This window comes from Athene cunicularia (assembly GCF_003259725.1).
Source record: "Athene cunicularia isolate RWA chromosome 7 unlocalized genomic scaffold, athCun1 chr7_part1, whole genome shotgun sequence".
Taxonomy (NCBI): Eukaryota; Metazoa; Chordata; class Aves; order Strigiformes; family Strigidae; genus Athene; species Athene cunicularia.
In genome coordinates this window covers 16004658-16017689 of record NW_020799107.1, presented here as the reverse complement: position 1 = coordinate 16017689, position 13032 = coordinate 16004658, and positions in this window count along the sequence as shown.

Here is a 13032-nt window from a genome sequence, read left to right as displayed (position 1 = left end):
TGTGCTAACAAACCTTCCTTGTGGAGGTGCAGTTCACACCTGTTCCTTAAGCTACAGAATTTCTTACTATTGGGGTTCACTGGCACTGTCTTTTTGACCACAGGACAAGGAAAGATGGCATGGCAAATGAAACCCAAAGGCAGTCACGGCACCCCTAAACCAGAATAGGGTTTGAAAGAAGAAAAGGTAATGAAATAGATAGTTCAGCAAAAGCTTTGTCTCTCCTAATAAACATAGAAATTAAGACAGACAGAGCAGATGAGGATGAGAGAAGGATTCAGCCATTCCAGGAAGAACAATCCTTTACTTATTCTTCACCCAAAAGGTGACAGCAGGTTGAAATTAAATGTTAAAATCCTGCTAGATATAGAAGTCCTTCAATTCACTACTCATTCTCCTCTGCTGTACATCTAGGGAGATGTACTTTAAAGGCTCTTTAGAGCCTTTAAAATTTAGGGACTCCTTAAACAACAGAGAATTGGTGAGTAGCTGCAGATGAATTAATGATATGCAAAATAGCAGGGCAAATATGAATGGCAACTAATATGAATGCATGTGTGCAGATCAGTTTCTTTACATTTTTTCGAAATGTAACAAGAACAAGTATTTGTTATGACACCTCATCAAAAATAACATAACTTTTCCTATGCAATATATAAATTCTCCATTAATTTGTAACATATCTGGATCGAAAATATTTTTTTTTAAAGAGTCAAATTACTTACTCTGTTCTTATATTGGCATAGATCATATAGTGTTCTAGCAATATCGATGCTTTGTGGTTGCATCCTTCTCTATTTGGGAAAATAAAGATTTATTATTACTGCAATTCATATAATTATTATCACAGAATCATCAAGGTTGGAAAAGACCTTGAAGATCATCTAGTCCAACAATTAATCTAACACTAACCGTTCTCAACTACACCATATCCCTACACTATTATGTGTAGTTAGAATTTATCAATTGTTTTAGTAAAATAGTAGTGAGGTTTCCAGTTAGGTGTTATGTCACCTGTCTAAAAACCAACAGTTTACCTTACACTGGGTAATACATTACTCTGATTAGTTCTATTAATTTCATAAAGAAGTAAAGGAAAGTGAAAAATAGTATTTAATTCAGTGAAGCATTTAAGCCAAAGCCTAAGTCCCACTGAAATCAATGAAATTTCAGCACATGATTAAGTGCTTTGCTGAACGGGGGCCTGAGATAACAAGAACAGCTTCAGAACATTAAATAGTAAAGCACAAGCAAAATGCCAACACTCCCTAAGTACATTCTTTAGGTTTCTTCTTTTTTCTTCTTCTCAGTTGTTAAGCTTGTATCAATCTCAGCCATCAGAAATGGACTTCAAAGGGATTTTAAGCAGTCTTTAATTGCATGGAAAGGGTAAAATAGTAAAAGACAATGTTTTCCTTGTTATATGTAATACCACTATCTACATCTGCTATAATTTTTCAAATTAGTTTAATGTCACTAATATTTTTATACTGAAATTACTATCTAAAAGCTGCTGTTGAGTAGGATGTTTTCATTCTTGCTACTTCTTGGGTAAAAACTTTGCACAAAGCCTGTCTGTGCGTTTTATTATTTCATAACTTATCTCCCTTTCCTCACATGTTTTTGATCAGTTCCCTTTACTCTCACCAGATAACCCCTGTGAGGTGGCCTTCTCTCATCCTCATTTTAGAGCACATATATGCCTTTAGATTATTAAAAGCCATAGCCTCAACTTGCTGTAGAGCCATGTAGTCACATTAAAACTGGCCAGAGTTGAACTTCTGTTCCCACATTGATAGATGTGTGTGTGTGGATTGATTGATTTGTGCATGAAAAGGAGTACAGGAGACATATCAGTGTGATGATCATGGTCAGTGGGAGCATACCAACATGAATTGCTTAGATTTTCTCATTTGGTTTTGATGCCACTGAAGCATTGTTCTGATTTATTTCCTTGCATGTATATTATCCTGAAATATTCATGTATTTTGCTTAACAGTTCATAACATATCCTGTTCTTCATATTTTATAAAAGACTTTAAAATCCTGTTAGGAAGAAGAAAATTTCCTAGACATTCTGTACTACATTGAACAGTTTTCAGCAGACGGGAGAGAAAAGGGTGAAGCTCAACAAGGGATTTTAGTGGATTTCTTCTGTAGTCCTTAATGGCAGTAGAAACCAGTTCTTGCTGAGGACAGTTTCTGCCTTTCAGTTATGGCAGCTTAAATACTTCTCTCTGTGTCAACAAAAATCGGGCAGGGAACTTTTGGAGATTAGCTCCTTTCATTTGGTAATTTTAAACGTGCTTCTCACTTAAACATTTACATCACTTTAGTAACATAAAGGGACCTTAGAATAGGAGTAAATTGCAGCCATCTTAAATTTGCCCCCACTGTGACCTTCCTCACCCATACACTCTAAGAGTGGTGGAAAGGGCTTTTGTGCACTGAAGGTCTTTTAAGTGGCCCCTATCAGACCATCCAAGGAGTAGTTGTTACTTAGAAGCTTATAAAATATGGCTATAAGTAATGTAAAGCTAAAGACTTTGCTAAATCAAATCAGACCAAAAGTTGATTTTCCTTTTGGTGGTAACAATCAAAGCTAAGTTTTTCACTGGTATGTACAGAAAGTAATCCACGCTGGACAATTACAAAGTCATCTTCCTGGAAGGAAATTTTTTTCCTAATAGTGGGCAACTACTGATAATCTTATGTCATTTAGTATATTTGCTAATATAAGCATAACACTTATATAATTATATGCTTATATTCTTCCATATTTGATATAACTGTGAGTGTTTATACTTCCAAGCAACTGTCTCACTGTGGTTTAATTTCACTAAGTTCCTGACTTCTGGGATACTGTGGTACATGCACACAAACACAAAATGGACTTATTGTTTCAGTTTTAAACAAAAGAAATGTTTTTAAATATGGTCCTTTTTAATTTAATTGGAGACCTTCTGATTTGTGCTGTCAGAGGGTAAAAAGGAGCTACCAATTTACATTCTTGATACTACTTCTTACATGCCCCCAGTGCACTTCTCATTCAATATAAATGGTTGCACCCCATTAAGATTTGTAAGGAATCTCCCAGTGTTGCTACTTTCTATATTTAGATCTCTTCAATTTTTGCTATACTTTATTTAAAGATAGTCTTGACTGGATAATCTTTTACCTTCGTTGTCATAACCAACATCCATGATTGTGAAGGAATTGGTTTTATTTATATCTTCTATCATCATGAAAAACAGGTATGCTTTTAAATATAGGAGATATTAAAAATTACAAATAAATAAGGAATATAAGATATGTAGTGTCTTTAGACCTAATCTGATACTGAATTCAATAAATGGTAGGAAAACAGGATGAGTTTCATATACTTCGTTATGTGGTTGTCTTTGACAAGTGCAAGACATGTATGACTAAAGCCTGCAGTTTTAATACACAATGGTCTCTTTTCGGTATCCATTGGTCTTTGCTTGATTTCATGCATATGAGGACAGATATGATATTTTGCGTTTTAGAACTCAGGTCTATCAGTGTAAGTAGAGTTTCTTCACAAGTTTCTTCTTTAGTGAAAATTAGGAAATACGTAATTTGGGAAAAAGTTATATGATTTCATGGAGAGGGAGTAAGAAGATAGTTTTGTGGTGGAAGCCAATGTCTGGAGGTCAAGATGCCTGGGTAGTACTACTAGCTATTTTACCCCAAATTTAAATCGATGTAAAATGGGATTTAAGCCTCAATTTTAAAATTTCACCTTTTTTAAAAAATGTTATAATTGAATAATTTTTCCCTCTTTTGTAAGAATTGTAATTGTATAGGGACATTGCTTTTTTTTTTTTTTTTTTTTTTTAGTAACTGAAGTCTACCATACTCTTATTTCTCTTTTTTTTTCTTCTCAAAATGGAAGGAGAATTTTGAGAGACAACCAAGATCTGGCATTTTTAAATGTCTTCTGGTTAACCAGATATATATAGTACACACAATTTAAAATAAAGCCATATGGCACAAAAGTATCACCCTATAAGAAACAGGTAAGTAGCTTTAGTACTAATATATGCACAAGACATGGCATGTAATAAATTTATCCATTCTGCTTTTAAGTCTGACAAAAAAATATGAGCAATAATTTCAGTTTTCTTGTTAACACTAGAAATAAATTTCATTAATGTGTCTTTTCTTTAAGACTGTTCACCCTGAAAGGAGCTGTAGCAGAATGCTTGCTTAACAGAAAATGTTTCTGCTTGACAACAAAGCAGGACTCCCAGACTGACAGAAGTAGCACAGGATGCTATGAAAACCAAAGGCCAGGGAGCAGTCCTCTGGGCCAGAGCTAAATGTTACAGAACTCAGTGAGAAGCTTTGTCTCCAATGTGCTGGGTGCTGGAACTGATAAGGAAGGAGGCCAACAATTCATAATGATAGTGCACTGTGTCTTTAAACACAGGCTGATGCACTAACTCATCTTAATGGATTTCTCAAGAATTATTGGAAATTATTTTATTACATATATAAATCCAGTATTAGTCAGAACAGTAAATATATACATTGTGTTATCAGGGAAGTGTTTATTGTAGTATTCATGTGCTATGATGCTAAAGGACATAGGAGCAGATAAGTGAAAAACACATCTTGGAGTAATGTTTCCAGAAACCAGATTACATATTATTGATCAGGCCAGTAATAGATTAAATTCCTTGCTTTTGTTTAGCAGTCCTATTTTTTAAATTAAATTGCAGAGTGAGATTATTTTTTCAATAATTTAAATAGTATTTTATAAAATAGTTGGCAAATGGAGATGGCAGGTAGGTAGATCAACATGTTTATATTTTTCTGCAAAAGACCCAAGTCCCAAGTTCTGACCCATTACCAGTGAAAAGTAGGCTTGAAAGTCTAGTCTTGACCTCTCAGTGAAAATATCACCACAACAAAGACTGGATGCCATCCATTGGGGTACAGTGATGGGAGGGAGGGAGGGAGAAGCCTGTCAGGGCTGTTTCCCAAAAAAATTGTGATACTGATCATGGCAAGTCTCTGATGAAGACCTGTCTAAAACAGGAGTAGCAGAACTGGGGCACCATGCTGTGTAATGCACTGGTGGGGATGGGTGAGGCCAGGACAGGGGTAGCAGGGTCTTGTGGTTCTAGTGGAAGTGATGCTCAGAAAGCTGGATGCTGGAGCATGGCCTTGCTGTATAGCTGGGAAATGACAATATGGAGGTGCTACATTGGGGCCCCTAGCAAAGGGAGAGGAAAGCAGAGGAGGTACTTCCACAAAATTGTGTGACATAGTTTATTCAGTGTTTTTTTTCTTGCTGCTGCTGCTCCCTGTTACAAGCAACAAATTAACAATGCAACAGGAGAGATTATGTAAAGGCTTCTATGACAGAACAGCTCTAACTGAGGTTGCAAGGTATCTTTGAAACAGAAATTTACAGTTTTTGTAATTTCTGTCACTTCAAGAACTCAGTGTTTTATTGCAAGAAAAATAATTTTAAATAATCTGTTAATTTGATAAAATAGTCAATAATCTAAGATCCACGGTTCCCATAGACGTTTCTAAAACAGATGAATGCTGTAGATGAAACAAGAGAAGCAGCTCAGTCCATCAATCCGTAAAGCTGAAATTTGGGACGAGGCAATATATTAACTACAGTGTTCCTAGTTTGCCTTTACGCCTCAAGATGAAAGTAAACTGTAAAAGAAGAAAAAATATGAATGTAACCACTGTTCTTGTTCCGTAGGATTAGAGTGATGGAAGTTTATATTCAAATTCAAAGATAAGTGCTGTACTTTATGCAGGCACAGATTTAATTTATTTGATTAAATTGATCTGTTAGAAATGAAGTTTTGAAAGAAAAACAAAATGTGAGGCTTCAGAAAACTGTATCTTTTGATAATTTGTATTACAATCTCCAGCATTTTTAGCTCAGTGCAGATTTACAGCTGAATTCCAATTGGAAATTGGTATCGATTGATTATGTTGCTCATTTGACATTCCAGCATGCTGCAACAATAATGCAACAGACTGTGATAAAATGGGATGTGATCTAACAGGACATGACCGATGGGATGAGAGCGAAATGCTGGGTCTGCTGGTAGTGCTGTGCAGTAGTTCGGATTGGCATCTTATGTGCTTTGATTGTTCATTTCATTTTACTGTCATCCTACTGAGTTGAACATTTTAAAAGACACAGCGTTTTTCCATCTGCAAATCATGGAAAGACAGATGGATATGGAGATACTCCACCTACAGTGCCTTGACTGAATGCCATTGCCCACTTAGTGGTAGAGAAATCCCTTCTGGATAATTAGAATGTCCTTATATATATTATATTTTTAATATATTTAATATAGGAACTTACTGGTATTTGTAGTTCTTTTTTTAATAAGTACAAGTAAAACAATCTGGTTCTTATCAACAGAACTGCTATATTATAAACACTGCTTCTGTTATACTGAAGTTAATCCCCAGTCCTGTTACAAGAAACTCATCCTTATTAAAGTAACATTAAGAGCTTCTTTTTATTGATCTGCTCCTTTCACTTAATGATAGGAACTTACTGATGTTTTAATAATAACCTTGCAAGCTTTATCTCATTTTACTTCAATGTGTGTTACAGAAAGATGCTATGGAAACTAACTTAGCATAAACATTTTGTAGATGTCTTTAAAGGTTAGGGGGAAAAAAAATTTAGTTGCACTGCATGTTAACAAAGATGGCTGAAAAACTACAAGATAAAAGAGAACCTCGAGTATGAACATCAAAGAATTGTTAATGACAAGAAATACCATTAGGGTTAGCATCCCTTTTGTTTCAGCCCCCTCACACCTGCAGTGTGTTGCAGATTCTGTCTTTGTTGGCACATCTGAATTACTTCCATTAGCATTTATAGAAAAGTGGCTGCAAAACAACAGAAATGTACCCCTGGTTTTCTCTGTTGCTCCAAAAAGTCAGATATTAGGTTCTCTGTGGGTTTCCTTCAAGGTACAGTACCTTATTGTAAAGGAGACTATAGACCCAGGATTCTGTTGATTGCAAATGAGGTAGGTTGAAAGGAGAGGGGAGCTTTTGTTACTGCTAGAGAACTAATATAAGCAACTACAAGAAGCACACATAAGAAGCTCAGACATTAGCAATAGCAAAATCAGAGCGTGAAATTCAGATTAGCCCTCCACAGGCTGTGAGAGGGAGGGGGTATTGGAAGACTTGGCATGGCTAAAGGTGTAACCTGTTTCATTTGGCCCCTGAAAATTTTTAACAGATGGTGGGACCAGCTGTCTTTTTCAGCCATTTAATAAACTCTTCGGTGGTAACAGTTTGGGAAGTGGGGGGTTTTGAGTTTTAGGCCAGAGGAAAAAATAAAGAAATCTGTCCCAATTGTCTTTGCCAAATACTGAAGTCTGGAAACATTATGAAAAGTTAAAGTGAAAAATCTAATTGATGATACTGTCCTGATTATCCATTTCAACAGAAGAGGAAAAAAAGAACTGCCTGTGCCCAAGTGGACCAGTGCATGAAAAAAATGCCTATTATGTTGTTATCTTTATCTGTCATTTTAATTTCAGCTCTTGCAAAGGAGGCACATAATGAGAAATTTTAAATGAGCTGTAGAATGAGAAACTATCTTACTTTTTGAGACATGATGCTATGTCAAAGTAACAGAGTGAGTGATCTCTTATATTAAGAGCAAACCCAAAATATGTCTTGGAGAAGATCAAGTTTACACAGTCTGCAGTCAATGGACTTATCCTGACTTGTTTAACATAGTGTTATAAATTACAATGAACTGCCATTTTAGAAACACAATGTTCAACCTCTAATAAAAACCTTAGTGATAGGTGGGATTTTGTTTATTGTGAGAGTTTACCAAAAAATACACTGCGACTCTTCAGTTAAATTAATTTTTTTTAAATTAACATTTCCAACACAACACTTAAATGGCAACTCTCAATTATATGAGATGTTTTATTTAAAAAGCATGTCTAGTGTCTTTGAACAGAACAGTTCTTTTTGCACATTTACATGCTACCCAGCTGAGCAGCCAACCCTTCCATTTGACAAGGGCTTTGTTCTGCCTACAGGCCTATTATAAGCCCTAGATTGTTTGCCCTTAATAAATTGCAACAATAAGACAGAAACCTCTTTCAAGTTAAGAGAAATAAAACACGTTGCCTACATAGCAAAGCATATGAAGTTTAATAATGACAACAGAAACATATCTACTAAATCTCATTTGTTTTGCTTCCTGATCACTGCGGTTAAGATAGCGCAGAAAGGTTAGCATCTTTCCATGCATTGAACAAAAGATTAAAGAACACAACGGTGGGACAAAACAACTCTAGCTACAGAATATTTTTTTCTTCACAGTATACAATCATACTGGATGCTATGTGAAGAGTCTAGTGGGAGCTAAACCGGAAAGAAAAGTGAACATGATTAATTGTAGAGCAGAAAAATGTTTTTAACTGAAACGAAACATGATTTCATATTAGCGAGAGGAAGAAAAAACAGTGGAAATTATTCAAATTGAAGAATCTATATTACTCTCCAGTGTGTTGGTGTGTGTCTCCTTGTGTGTGCCTCTCAGGCTCTCCACTGAATCACAAAGCCCTACCAATTTTGCTTTTATAGCAGCTAATGGACATTCTTCTGTGGCTCAAGTGTTGGTTAGGAACTTGTGATCTTAAACAAAATTGTTAAGCCCTGTTTCTGAGGCCCCACTTGTGACATTCAGCTGTCAGCTGTGTTGTGTTTGCTAGAGATTGTTAGAAACAGCTACCTTTGTTGAACTTAGTTCTGCCTATTTTTTCACTTAAGATGGAAATTCCCAACGATTTTTAGAGTATGTCTGCAAATTATGAAGAAAATAGGAGGTAAAGCGCAAAATGGACAACACTGTGGGCTTCCTGTGTAACAATAAAATTCAAGAAGGTGGGCATAGCTGTCATTAAACCACTAGGTATAAGTAATTTGAAAGAGTTTTCTCTATTAAAAACTCATTAGTAACTCAATACGGTGTTTTCAGAAAGAAATTCCAGTCACTGCTTCGTTTATATTTTACACTTTTTAATTCTATTTTTTTTTATTATTTGCAGATGGGAGTTCTGAGGATATAAGTATTTCTTTGCTTTGATAATAAGAGAATTACACTTAATACTTGGAAATGTTGCTGACAAGCTAGAAGTACAATCATATAAACTTTAAAAGAAATGTAGTGTTTATGACAGTATTCAACTGCGTTAAAGGCTACTTTCTTTCTTTTAAGGTATTTTTGAGCTATGGACGATACTCTGAGGACTAGTAGGTATTTTCTTGGGAATGTTCAGTATTTCAGATACAACTAACTTTTCTTCTGCTCAGCCACAACACACAGGAAATATCACTGTCATCCTGCTCTCACAAGAAGGGGGAACTGAAGATCAAGGTGGTCATGTTTTTTCTCTCTCCTGTCTTCTTTTGTGTCAAAAAAAATTAGAGGTGGATTCTTTGTCTCTGCCACAGTACAGTGACAAGGTGCCAGCTTCACTGCTTCTTCCAACTGCTGCACAGAACCAAATGGAGAGCACATAATTTGTTATTTCTGAGAGGGCAAAGCTTTCCTGTTTTACCCTATGGCTTCCTACAGTGCTGATCTCTGTTGTATCCAATTTCTGGGTGACACTTGGAAGAATTTTAAAGGATGGATGTGAAGAAAGAAGTATTAATGATCTTTGATGAAGGGAAAAATTAATGGACTTGGGGACACTGGAGTAGAAAACTATGATGAGGGAGACTTAGAGGAAAAGAGAGGAAGCTACTTAAACAGATGGAAAAAAAATACATGAACCATTATGTTTCATGGAAGAGACAACCTTTAGTAAATTTTGAAGACTATCCTCATCATGTACTATGATAAATCATCTCGCACGGTGTTTTAAGATGCATGTAACACCTATAGTGTTACCACTATACTCAAACCACTTTGAGATGCTTTGGAAGCTTCTTGAGAAGGCAAGTTACTGTGACTCCAAGTAATTTTTTTAGAATACAAAATTGCAAATGGACTAGTAATTGGAATTCCAAAACCAAAGACAAATAAATGTGTCAGGTATAAAATTCCTAGCTTTTCTACAATAGGAAATTGCCATGGTATTGAAATCAGTATCTTGGGATCTGATTCCCCTTTCAAAAATCAAAAGAAATGTTCACTTTTTGATGGTTCAGAGTAAACCATCTTTTTTTCTAGGCCTGCAGTACTGCAAGGAATCAGGTTTTTAAATCATTAAACCCATTATCTTTTATAAATCTGCTGTAAACTTTGAAAAGAATCTTTCCTGTTATAAGTTTACAGAAAATGTTAGCAGAAGAATAGGAAAAAAAATTCTGGGATTATTAATTTTCAAAACCAGTAATTGTTAAGTGTGCTAGAAATTCAGTAGTTGAAAGTCCAGAAAGATAGCCTGCTGGGTAGGTGATAAAAAACATAGGTAGGTGATAAATAGTATATTTAATTAGCAAATACTTCTCAAACAATCCTCCATAAATATGTTATTAGATGGTTTGATGTAAATAGTTCTGCTGTGATTTATTCTTTATATTTATAAGCATATTGTAGCAAAAATAGTTATAATCCTTCATCTGAGGATGTATGAATGATATAGTCTAAAAAACCCTTATTTTCCCCTTATTTGGGGGGTTCATTATGTTGCAAGAAATTATTTGCTTTTTCAGACAAATTGCCCAGAGATGGATATCTCTAACATACATTTATATTTTCACCTTCAAATTAAGCTGATCAAGAGATACCACAAAAATACCAAGAGATCAAAATATATTACTTTTATTTTCCCAGCTCAATTCTGTAAAAACCCAAGCTTCACTCAAATATCTAAAATCTCGATACTATTATTTTCTCCATACATAAAGATCTCAGATGTTTACAGTCCATTTACAATTAAATACATAATCTATCTGCTCAGACAGAGTAAATCTGGGTACTTTCATTAAAATCACACTGGTTTTGTTTTTGACAAAATAATCAGTAGCTGGAAAATGGTGTTTAACAATAGCTCACATACACTGAGAGGCAGGATTACAAGCTTGTTCTCAATATCCTGTGAGTCTTCATTTAGCTCTTTGTATATCAGTGTATAGCTGTAAATAACAACAAAGCCTTGATTGAAACTTGGGACATACAGGAAAGGTGCTGAACAAGAGTTAGATAGAAATAATTTTCGGTATCCTCAGATTTATTCTGAATGGCCAAGAATGAGAATTACCCTAAACTTTTATTCCTCTTTTGAACTCTCCAGACTTCCATTTATGTGAACATGCCAGTACCTTCTCATTAGTGCCTATAAGACTGTTAGAGGGAACCAGACAAACATGGATCAACAAGGAGCTGGTAAGGGAAAAAACAGTGTTCCAAACCTTGGCTGATCTGGCAATACAGTTGTGTGTTGGTGCCTTGTGTATTTGCTAACCATCAGATTCTTGATAGCCAGGAAACTGAGCGATGGCCACAAAGCTGTTCTATTTTTTAAAAATCAAAACCTGAAATTTGTATTGCATACAGTGCTAGAATAGCTCAGCTGTTCTGCAATCTGTGTGCCATAGATCTACATTTGCTGTGTTTGATTGTACTTGGTGGTTGAAGAATTCACTGGAAAAGGTTGGTGGAACACTGGCTGAGGTGACGAGAAAACTAGCATAGAGAGAGTGTCTACCTGAGGTGGAGGAATATTAGTTCTTCTGACTGGTCCTGTGTGTGAGATCAAGGAAATATAGACGGTAGTATTAATGAATTCCCAAAGTTGTGTCAGTAGCAGAGCTTTCAGGTCTTTCTGCAGGAGAGGTTGTCACCACTGAGAGTGGTTGTTCTGATGGTTAAGAAGCGAAACTAGAGCCTTGGACAGAAACCTGTACTGAAGAGTTTGCTAAAGCAGAGAAAGGGTGGGCTGTAAAAGTTAGCAAGTATCTGGTTATTTCTGCTCAGTATGTTCAGTGTTTGAGTTATAGAGGCACATTTGACTGTTCAGTATAGCCCACCTAATACGTATTTTGTCTTAGTAAAGCAAAGGTGTTAGGCTCTGGTTTTTTACTTATATGCTCTAATCACTGTCCACCATGAAGAGCAGAAATATATGTGTTGTGGGCATGTTGGTTTACTGCTGTACTTGCATAGGCTGCATGTTTGTCTCCTGACTGCCTCCACACAGTCTCATTGCTGCCTCTCTGCCTACACAAGGTTATCTGGGCTTTCCCACAGAAAGATCAGTATCTGCTCATAATTCAAAGTTGCTGAGAAATTGTACGAGTGTCAGAAGAGACTGACATGAAATCAGGGAGGTGGGAGGACTTTAGAAAAGAGCTTGAATTTTGTAAGGGAAAGGAGGTGCAACATCATATGATATGGTCCCAAGTTGTGTGTCTCTGCTCTTCAGTCGGGCTGTTCAGTCCAACTCCCTGCTCTTCAGTAGGGTTAACCTGTGACATAGGACAAGGTATGTGGTCTCCCTCTGTTTCCTTTGGTAAAAATGGAATAATAACATACTACTTCTTGATAGAGGAGTTGTGAAGATAAATGCTTTAAAGACAATCTGTTCATATTGACTAAAGCTCCTCCCAATACCTTCAGTGCACAGTTTGACCTTCTTACTCAGGGTTGTCCCAAGATTTTGCTTGTTGATTCAATTCCCATATTTTTCCCCAGCTCCACAGCTGCACTCCTGTTACTCAGAAAAATATCTTGAATATGCCACACATACCTGGGTGCCGTTCTCCTTCCTTACATACCCTGGCAAACTTAGCAAGTTTTTAAAAAGAAGAAAGATGAACTGTGAAAAATAATTGCATTACTGGCTGGTGGCAGAAGAGAACAGGGAAGTGGAGACATAAAATTTCCAGTCCTTATCTAGGTTGAGTATAAATGCAGGTTGAGTGTCAGAGGAGGCTGAATATGCCTGTGTAGGAGAGTTCTCAGTGAAATGTTATTTTAGCCAAAAAAAAACACCCCACAGAGATGAAAACAGCTTCAATCAATCA